Here is an 11,233-nt window from a genome sequence, read left to right as displayed (position 1 = left end):
ATAAACCAGATCATAAATTCTTTGCAGGGGAGTTGTGAATGTAAGGCATTGCAATTGATTTCAACAAGTAAATACATTGTGATGCAAATACCACTAAGCCATAATCATAGGGCACGGCCATGGTTTTCTTTTTGTGGTGTATTATTTTTGGACCATAGATATAATAAGCTCTGGTAAACCACATTCTTTAAGAATTGTTCCCTGTGGTACCATTTTAGATTAGATGAAATATCTGCCTGTCAGTTTGATTGGACTTCGTTGTTTTTCTAGACATGCATACCAACAAGGACTGAAATATAAAAACAGTGTGAAACAGTGTAAATACTGTCTTACTAATGATGGTAAATAAATATTTTGAGTATACTCAAAATGCTTAGACATGAACTGAAGCTACCAAATACTAATGCGCTGTCTTGGAGTTTTGTTTTAGTTAACCCTGGACATTTCCTTCATTTCTAGGTCATACTCTCTAAAGAGGCCCGAGGGATCTTTATGTTCACTGGGCCTAAAACAGCACTGAAGCTACCATGTGAAACTCTTGGTTGTTTTCTCCAGAAGTCAAAAGTTTCTAAAGAAGTCATATTCCAGTGGTGCTACTTTGATTTCATTTTACAAGATGGCTGGTGCATGTATCCTGCGGTTAACTGGAGTGTCGCTTGCGCACATCCTCACAAAATAACACTATGTGACTGTGTAGTAAGCAACAAAGTAGCCCGCTGTTGACCCCGCTGAGATGCCTGACGTTGTGATATGGTCTGTAACAGTCAGAACAGTTGATGATTATGGTCTACTGTCCCATAGGAGGAAAGAATGGAGGTGGAAAGGAAACTGTTATCTTCCAAGTGGGAGCGGGATACCAAGTGTTTTAGTTAATATTTACTTGGTGTCAGATAAAGGCATGAAACTATAGAAAATAGAGATGGAACTGCCAGAGATGGCAGTGAAGTGACTTTTCTGGCTATGGCTACAACAAAGGATAAGGAATGGGGTGAGCACAGTTTATATCATCAGCAACAATTTGGAGGTCCAGGGCGACATCCCTAACCACCACTAGTGCCAAAACAGTGATGAGGTTGGCTCTCAGAGGTATCATCAAAATTATGACAGGCAGTAATGCCAAGCAGGGAACATGCACAGTCTTATTTGTTTGAGTTCAGTATTCATTTACGGTACAAAAACTGTTTAGTTCTGAGTTCTATCACAGCTACCTAGTACATATCATTCCCAAATTAACAATTTCCCACAAAATGAACAAGAGAATAAATAGCTTCAGCTGTCTATTTTAAGTTCAGTACCTTCAAAACAACACATGATCACAAAAAAAACAGCATGGCCAGTGTCAAAAAGAAAACACAGTGAAGTTAGCAGCCCTCTGGATCCATTGATAAGCAGCTTTTAGAAGCATAAAAAGCAGATTTTTATGACCTAATACTTTAGTGAGATCATGGGCCTAAAGGCTCATTATAGTGTGTATGATTAACAATCCTGATAGGAGATATGTAGTGGAGTTTAAGGTGGTCCAAACTTTATGTAAGGAATAAAACATGACAGGGCTTGCTTTTATAGGAAAATGATCAACAATGTTACGACTCCGAAGTTGATTATTTTCCAATACCAGCAACCACCAAAGTGTTTTATTCCTCTTATACAATAGAAAGATTACATTGTTTGATTTATTAAAGAACAGCATGTCAGACTTTTTTCTTTAATCTGTTTATATTTACCTTTAATATTGTGGAACAATAGGAACAGTTGTTCCAGTTTCTCTTGAAGTGAATAAGACAAAAATCTTATTGATAATCATAACTTTACTTCTGCGTTAAAAACAAACTAATAAAAAAGGAAATGGATATACAGTAATGTCTTTCACAAAATTAATATGAACCTTTAGCAAATCCTCTTCAAAACACAAACTGTAGGAAGGCAAAATGATTAATGAATGCATTCTTTAACTCAAAACTGTGCTTTAAAACATGGTGTCGAAACATTGGGACATAGCCACTGCTGACCATAAAAGGGTTAGATCGTATATTGAAATATACAACATGCACATTTTTTATCATTGATACTTCAAACACATTACTGCTCCAGTTATCTAAGCTGAGAAGATAGACTACTGAGCATATAGTAAGCCTACATCCTTTTTCATCCATCCATTCTTTTGTGTTAAAAACAGACATGTTTTACTGTCTGTATCTCTTCCATATCTCTGGCATGATCCCTTTGCTTTGTCTCTGTGGCTCAGAATTGTGAAGACTTCCTGACACATCATTACACCAGCCAATGAGAGTGTGTCCTTAACTTGCCTTTCCAGCCTGAATTTTTTTTTTGGTCTAATTGCCCAGTGATGCGTACTGGTGGGAGAGGTTCACATTTAACCAGACAATGTTCTGCCCTGTCAGGGTGCATCACATCTTCCACAAGTGAATCAGCACAGATTGGGAGGGGGCAAAATACCCAGCAGCATCTGCCATGAGTGGAGGGAGAATCATGCGTGAGAGCTTCACCATGCACAAATAATCAAAATGTACTAGTATGATCCAGCCATACAGCCAACACATGGCAAGAGGAAATTAAAGAGACTTTAAAGGTTTTGTGCGTGATGCTACTTTAACTCATGACTTCCTTTCAGTATTTTTAGGCTAGCAGATCTGCAAGGATTCTCACGCTCCCATAACTTTGTGAAAGACTAAGTGTCTTTCATGCTAAAGGAGCTCACCGACTAACCAAATCACTTCAGCTTTCAAAATAAACCTTAGATAAACTTTCTGTTCTTATACAAACTTGTGGGGCCACAAGTCTTTACCCCACACTCCACCCTTCATGTACTGCAAATATTTTTCATCAACTTCATCTCTGAGTACTGATCAAATGTAACCCTGAACTTACACCAGGAAGTAACAAGGAACCACTCAGGTCTTATTTAAATGCTTGATACAAAGCCCTGGTTCTGCACAGGGCTGATGTGAAGGCAGGTTTTCATTCCAAACAATCAGGACAAACCACACCTGATTCCACCTGTGTAGTCAGTTGATCTTAGCCTTCAATCAAATATCATGTGTTACGTGTGCATGGTTGGAACGAAGATCTGCAGGCACGTTGGCCTTTGGTGGATATTATTGGACAACAGCGTGGTAAAGCGGCAGTTAACCCCTTGGACCAGGGGTGTCCAATCTTATCCACAAAGGGCCAGTGTGTGTGTGCAGGGTTTCATTCCAATTATGCAGGAGCCACACCTGATTCCACCTGTTTAATCAGTTGATCTTGGCTTTCAGTAGACTCAGGCATGGCTTCAGCTTGGTTGGAATGAAAACCGGCACCCACACCAGCCCTTTCCAGATAAGACTGGATACCCCTGCAAAGTTTGGACCAATCCTCTGGTGCAGGATTTCCAGCTCCGACCTCACTACAGTTTCCATACAGCAGTGTTTGCTGCATTAAAAATGGAGGAGAAACATAACTGCAGACTCGTCATTTCCTGAGTGTTATTAAAGCAATACAGAGATGGTTATTTATGGAAAATAAAAACAGTATCGTCTGCATTTTGGTAATTAGCAATTTTCAGAACTTAAAATCTAGCCAAGCTGGTCTCATAAGCAAAAGACAAAGGCTGCACAAGAGCATCTTCAGCATCGTGGCACTTGCTAGTGTGAAATCAGGGTAGCTGATAACTTACAGCAAAGGCGCCATCACATACAGTAGACCATAACTCTGCACTGTTTTTCAACTGTGCCAACAAACCTGATTTATTCCATCAGCTTGGGGTGGAGTTTCATATCTCTGCGCTAGTTTCCCCACAGATAGTTGAAGCTAGCTCTAATCCTGCACACCATTCAGGTTATACATTACTGCTAAGCCAGCATATAGAGGAAGTTCTTGCCTACACGCATGACCACTTCCTGTGTAGCAGATGGCATTCTTCTGTGGAGATACAGGAAATGATTTTGCTGAGCCAGATCTTATAAGAAACAGAACTCGATCAGCTGACTCATTTTATCTAGAGGGCAGAAACTGAATTTAATCAAATAATATCTGACTGGTGGGGAAAAGAAATTCTCTGCATAAAGCCTTTTAAGCCACTTCCTGTCAAACTGGCCAGTCTGGGGATTCAAGTGAAGCAACAGGTTTAATATATTTAATATCCTAGGTTATCAAATATCCTAGGAATCTCCCATCATGTACTTTGCAAATATATAGTAAAGCTCTCACCATAGGGAAGACTGACTTTCTAGAACAATATTTCATCCCAGTTCAAGTCCATTCCAAACTTTTCAGCCAGGATGTCACCATCCATTACTTGTTCAACATGTTCACAGCTTTATTTAATCAAGTTTTCAATATCAACATACATTCATATAAAGGTCATTTATGACAATATCACATATTGGATTCTTTAAAATCTTCACACACATGCACTTGTTAACGGTCCTTTAACATTTAAAGTCTTGGCTCGTAAATCTTGATAACCATGGCTACTTAACAGTACAGTAAAAGAAATCTATGTTTAACACCAAACAGACCTTTTATTTCATATAATAGTGTAGTTTGGTACTGCTCTTGCAGTGCGAGTTTGCAGGATTCCTGCAATGCCTTGTCTCCATCTAGGAGCCCTGAAAAATATCCCTAGTTTTTTAAGCAACCTGCTTTCAATAGTTGCTTGATACATAAGGCAGAGGGTTTCCCTTTAAAAGGCATTTATTCTATGCCAAAGCACCAGTGACTGGCTCCTTCCCTTTAAATAGGAATCATTGAGAAGATTAAGCCAAAGATTTGGCCTTGGAGGTATTAAGGGACCCTGATGAATGTACCAGTGCAACCATCAAGACGCAGGTCATGTTTGAACACTATTTTTTGTCGACATTGCTCGCTAAAAAACCCTGAACCCATCTCATGCTGTCTGAACCCAGAATATCCAGGCTTCTGGTGACGTGGTGTAGAAAAAGTGCTGGATAAGGTCTTCAAATCTCCATGTCCGATTTGGCTTATATTCCTCCTCCAAGATTCAAATGGATCAGAGGTCATGGCTGTGTTCAGGGAACTGGGCCACGCTGCACCTTCTCAGTCATCTGTTTGGCGCTGTAGTAGGACAGGCTAAGACCCATAATGGCCAGCATCATGGCGATCTGGTTCAGGGAGCGGTCCTGAGGCTGGGTCTGAACCTCACCGGCTACCTGCCTCTGCAAACACACATGAAGAAATAACAGTTAGGTGTAGAACAGACAGGTTTCACTGTTCAAGTTCAAAAACAGGCATCTAATCTTGAGAATTCTTGGTTTTGGAACATTTCATAAAGTAATTAGAAAACTTCGGAGCTTAAATCAGAGGGCATGAACTGTTTTGGAAGAAGAAAAAAATAAATAAATAAATAAAATTTAAAAAAAAAAAAAAAAAAACAGTAGTGATGAACGACTCAAGTGAATCGGATTGTTTTTGAGCAATTACAAAGTGCCATTTTCTATATTTTATAATAATTAAATAAAACATGAACAATTTTCACAAGCTATATAGTTGACCATTATTAGCTTGCAAATTATTTCTGAGTGCCACTATGATTGATGATTCAAACAAATGAAAAACAAGCATGGTGTACAAGTTATTCAAAAGGAATCAAATCACTGAATCAAGCAAGTCATTCAATAAAATATTTTAGAAATTAACCATCCACTGCCATGGAAAGACAGTATTGGTAAAAACGTGAAAAGAGTTACAAACTGATTGAGAAATCCTATATCTGACATTTGTCATACACATTTTCCATTTAAAAAAAATAAATAAATAAATAAAAAATCATATGTAACTAGTGGAACTCTTTAGAATCACAAAGGCCCAGAGAGTGCCACTCAAATGCACTTTCACAAAAGGTAAGATAGCATCAAATTAAGAAGAAAACTGAGCTTCATAGTTATGGCAAGGTAGCTTCACTAATGAGACTCCTAGCACAAACCATTACAGATTAAAATCCAAACAGATTAAAACAAACCGATTAAGACAGGACCAAAGCGAGGAAGGCAGCTAAGCTGATTACTATTAACTCAGCACTCCTCTTTGCCCAAGGCATCAAACTGCATTGTACTGAGAAGAATTTTCATTGTAAAATGTTTGGCAATTTGAACAATATATCATATTCTGTAACACGAGCATAAATCATTATAAGACTAAAATACAAGAATTCACAAAGCTGTGCAGTTTTCACACAGTTATATATTCCAAACCATGAGAATACCAAATGATTCAGGCCGGATGCACTTTGGCTGGTATTTCCAAAGTTAACACGGCCATAGTTTGACATACCAGCCCCATTGTTCTGAGCCCAATGGTAAGCCAGTGTAGGATTAACCTTTCAAAGCAAACTGGAACCCAACATGCGTTCACACAGGAATCTCAATATCAGTTACTACATCTCTATATGTTACTGAACATGACAACCATTAGAACAAAAACACCATCACTATACAAGACTTTGACTAATTCTTGTCTCAGAGATGCCACATGTAGGCATGTGCTGGAAATCAATTATATAATACACTATGATATTCTACACAATGTTGTTAATATGTTCACTTTGAAATATTTAACATTTTGGCAGTAGCCTTCCTAGGTCAGCATATAGTACAAGTTGATTGATTTGAAAGAATCAAGTCGATGAAGCAGGTGTGAGTTTTTCAATACTGGTATTATTTCTAAAATGACCATTAAACAGTGATAGCAAGACAATATTAGTGAAAATTTGAAGATTGTAAAACATACTCCAGACGCGTACCTGCAGGAGACGGAAGTATCCAGGAGTCAGGCGTCCGAGTCTGATAATCATGCCTGTTGGTTTTGGACAAAACAGAGCTGCTGTGAACCTACAGATAAAAAGAACAAGATGTCCATAAAGCTTTGAATCCAACCACCAAACAACAATTGGTGCATTCAAAAGAGTCAGATCATTTTAACCATGAACACAAACAAGAACAGTGTTTTACCGGCCACTGAGTCTCTCTCTAAAGATCTGAGCTCTCAAACTCTTGGCTCTGGTCACTTTATACAAGTCAGAGATTGAGAAAATAGATGTCTCTACCCTTGGGCGAAAGTGTCAAACCAGATTAAATCAAGCTTTTCCTGAACTCAGAACTCCTGCAGAGAGGCAGATCCATGTTTCTGCATGTCTCCGACTTCCATGTGGTCTTGGTTTGGGCTCGAACTAGCTGTCCCCTGCCCACGGCACTAAATATAAGGGGTGCAAGGCTTATTACATAAATATATTTGCGCAGGATCTGAGCAGTGATGGAAGCACTGCGGAGCAAAACACATACCGAGGCATAGTTACGTCATCTTAACTACATGCATCGATTTACAATGTTCCACAAGTTTTAACAGGAAAGCGAGCAAAAATCCAAGGAAGCTTGCAGGTTTAGAGGTTTTGGGGAGTTGGTGGACAATAGAAAAAGAAAAGAAAAGAATAAGTTCTGCCTCAATGAGGCAAACTTGTAAGGTGTTGTTGAATCTCAAAGCTAGCTCTGGATATAGGAAAAGTGTACAGGAGGTGCTGGGAAAGGTACACATCTACATGTCCAGGACCTGACCAACCTGATTGCAACCCACAGTCTTGCAAAAACAGGAAGCAAAGTGATCCAATGAAAGGATATACGCTTAGAAAAGTTCCTCCAGGGTTAGCAAAAAAACATCCAAAACACTAAAAGATGTAACTGAAAACCACCAAAAACCTTTGTGGTCAAAAAACGCTAGTAATATACCGAGTCGAAACTACAGCACAAGGAGCTGTGGAAACCCAGAAAGAGTGCCAACCCTTTATAAAACCCCATCTCAGCCAATCGCAACGTGGGGCTGTCTCTTTCTCAGTCTCTCAGACACACCTTCTCTCACTCACACACTCGCACAGTTGAGTGCACTGCCAGCTGTCAGAATGCATCAGGCTCTCTGTGGCAGCCGCCACAACACTACACATGGAAAAGGAAACCCTCTGAACATTGAACATTGTCACACACGGTTTGCTCATATGCTCAAAAACAAATACATAAAAGTGTGGAAAGACGAGTGGTGTATAATGAAACACTGTATAATGGGCTTCCGGTTCAATCACCAGTCTTTCCACAACAGCTAACAGCTAGCCGATGCTAGCAAATGTCATGCTGGAATCTTTCATCATGTACGCCGTCCACGATGGTGAACCAGATGGCCATTTTGATCCGATTTACTATTATATAACTCTCCTCCACTCCATTTTGTGATTGTTACAGATAACTCGGCTAGTCAGCCACATAACGTAGTAACAGTTATTAAAAGTAACACTGCCTAGATACAAAAATTCCATCATATTATTTAGAAAGCAATTATTTTTAAGAGAAAGGAGATTACATGTTCCTGGAATATAGTCCGATTCATTAGAGGAAAGTTAGCACAGCTACATGAGACAGAATTGAAGCAAACAAAATGGCAGAACTCATGAAGTACCTCAGATAAGGGGAGAAATACTACATACTTTCAATGACCTGAATGTCTAAAAAAAGATTTTTATTGATTTAGCAAAAAGTGCTATGTAGAGACATCTGTTTTAAATTACTTCTGTAAATTGTAAGATTAAGTAAAAAAAAATGGCCACAAACTATGATTTATTTAGAAGTGGCTTTGGCTTTGTCTGAAAATGGGATAAATATGAATCAGAAAGAATGGTTTTGGGATAAAAATATCAAATTTATACTAGATCCCCCCTTAGCCCAAATGTAGTTAATCGATCAAGGCTAATGTTGCTAACTGATTAAGCAAGTCTGTGTCATTCAGAACGGTTTTCAGGGCAGGTGTGTGCCTCAAACCACATCCAGTTCTTCAGTAATGTTACACAGACTTGCTAGTGTGGTTTACAAAGTCAAACCATATATTTTGAGCATGTATTTATGGAAAAGTTTTTTTAGGTGAGATAGACATTTACTTGTCAGCTACATAAAACCACTGTAAAGCTGGTGGCTGATCAACTGTGTAAACTGTAAATAAACTGTCAACCCATTCCTTTAACCGAGTCTCCATTATGAATGCTAGGCTAACTCTTTCCAAATCACAGCCAAGCACATCATCCAAGTTGAGCATTTAAATAGAATACAGGCTATGATTACCTTATTTCATTTTACGCTCCTCTAATTCCTGGCTAAGCCATAATAATGTGTAAAGGTACATGTTAAAACATGGTTTGGCCATTTACGCTAACAGGTGCTTATGCAATTTACCTCCATTAGCACAATATCTAGGACACAGCCACACATGCATCAACATGCTTATAGGACTTTTAACACTATATAAAAGTTAATAAAAGAACAACAGATCCCCAAGTCACGCTAACTCCTTAATAGTTAAATGGTCCACAAACTTGGTGAGTGATTTATTTTCCTTATAAATGATTCTATTTAGGATCAGTATAATGTTCTTACGTTTAAAAATGTTAGTTCCCACATTTGTTACTCAAGTTATAATTAGGACCAGGCAATAATTAAGGCTGGATGACACTGATGAAATGTATATTGTGACATAATTTATTATATCTTGTTAAAGCCTTTTTTAAATGTCTTTTTTCCCCTTTTAAATAATTTCAGATTCTGGATTTGATGCTGGTTTGAATCTTGTAAAATGTTAACCATTTTTACAGGCTTTTTTTTTTTTTACTTTTCCAGTAGTTTTTTTCTCAGTGTTCATTTATTTTTGTAGACCTAATTTAAAAACATTTTAAAAGGTTTATTTTTAATACAGCACTACAGTACAGTGAAGTGCCCATTTTCTTTCATGCATGATGGTTCACATTTCTAGCCTCAAACACACTGAGGCTCAATGCTAAAAAAAAAAAAAAAAAAAGTATCTAATTATAGTAACAGTTGCAAGTTCTTTGTGTTTTTGTCCATTTGCCGGTGCTCATTCTAGACCAGTCACTGTCACAGAAGGCTATCTACAAAACTATAAATAGTGATATTACCATCCAATCATCAGTTTCTAAAACATCTTGCACCTCTACCCCTTTGGCAACTCCCATGCCTGATCAATGTACGGGCTCTCCGTTGATCTCGTCTCTGCCTGCCTCTTCCTGTCTCCATTGAATACATTGAACAACTAGAACCTCCCACTCTCCTTCCTTCTACCAGTTTGTACCTCCCTCGCTCCCCCCTCCCATCCCCACCTCACGTGTTGGAGGCATGCACGCTGCAGTTGCCATGGTTCACACCGGGTAACAATGTACCGTCTTCAACATGGTTGCCTTGTGTGTCTGTGAGCCAGGATACTCCCCATAGCTAAACACTTTGGAAGCTCCAGAATGTGACCAGCATTAAGGATTACCACTACAAGGATTTATGGAAGTTGGAATGTGTCTATAGAGAACCAAGATTTCAGTTATTTCAATGCATCTTAGTCAGTTATATGTAACAAAAAGCTAGTTCATCTGGACTACCATTTGAATTAAAGCATGTCTCGACCCCCTTGAGACAGAAAGGTGGTTGATGTCGCAGTGAATTCCGATTTGACCCAAATAAAGGAAGTGATCAAATTTACACTGTGTGAAAATGAATCTGTTAGAAAACCAACCTAATCTATTTAACTCCTAAAAGATGATGAAGTACCCATCACTTGGTATTAAAATGCTAATAACCAAACTTATCATTAACATAGCACCCTAATGCTAATAGTTCAACATAAAAGTTCGTTAAACATTCAAAGCAAGTCTGATTAGATTAGGTTCATCAGATTAAAGCCATCCTGATCCAGGGGAAATCGCTTTAGAACAATATGTTCTGATCATCCAGACGTCTATCTGGTGCCATAAAAATGCTGAAGTGACTCACAGTGAAAAACAAGCACATCTTTTTCATAGAATCCAGTCCATTGAATCAGAGTACCGGGGGAAAAAAACCCACAGTGTAAACAGTTTCTGGACTGTTAAAAAATGATTCAGAATCACACCAGAAAAACAGAATCGAACCAAATCACGGTGAGATTTTAGATTTCAGAGAACTGTAATCAAATTGAATTGTTGTGAAGAGAAATTTACACTCCTGTTTACTAAACAGTCTTCGCCAATGACGTTTTAATAAATCACAAGGCAAAAAAATGCAAATTAACATACAATATGGCAGTTTGTACATATTGTACAACATGTTCATGGAGTACAGTGTATATAAAATTGACATACAATACATAAACAAATGCCTTTTTTTGGCTTAATACATTTCTCATTTTAAATCTATTCATCTGA

Source organism: Pangasianodon hypophthalmus, chromosome 22 (genome assembly GCF_027358585.1).
Source record: "Pangasianodon hypophthalmus isolate fPanHyp1 chromosome 22, fPanHyp1.pri, whole genome shotgun sequence".
NCBI lineage: Eukaryota > Metazoa > Chordata > Actinopteri > Siluriformes > Pangasiidae > Pangasianodon > Pangasianodon hypophthalmus.
The sequence above is the reverse complement of the archived record's forward strand: the minus strand, read 5'-3'. Positions refer to the sequence as shown.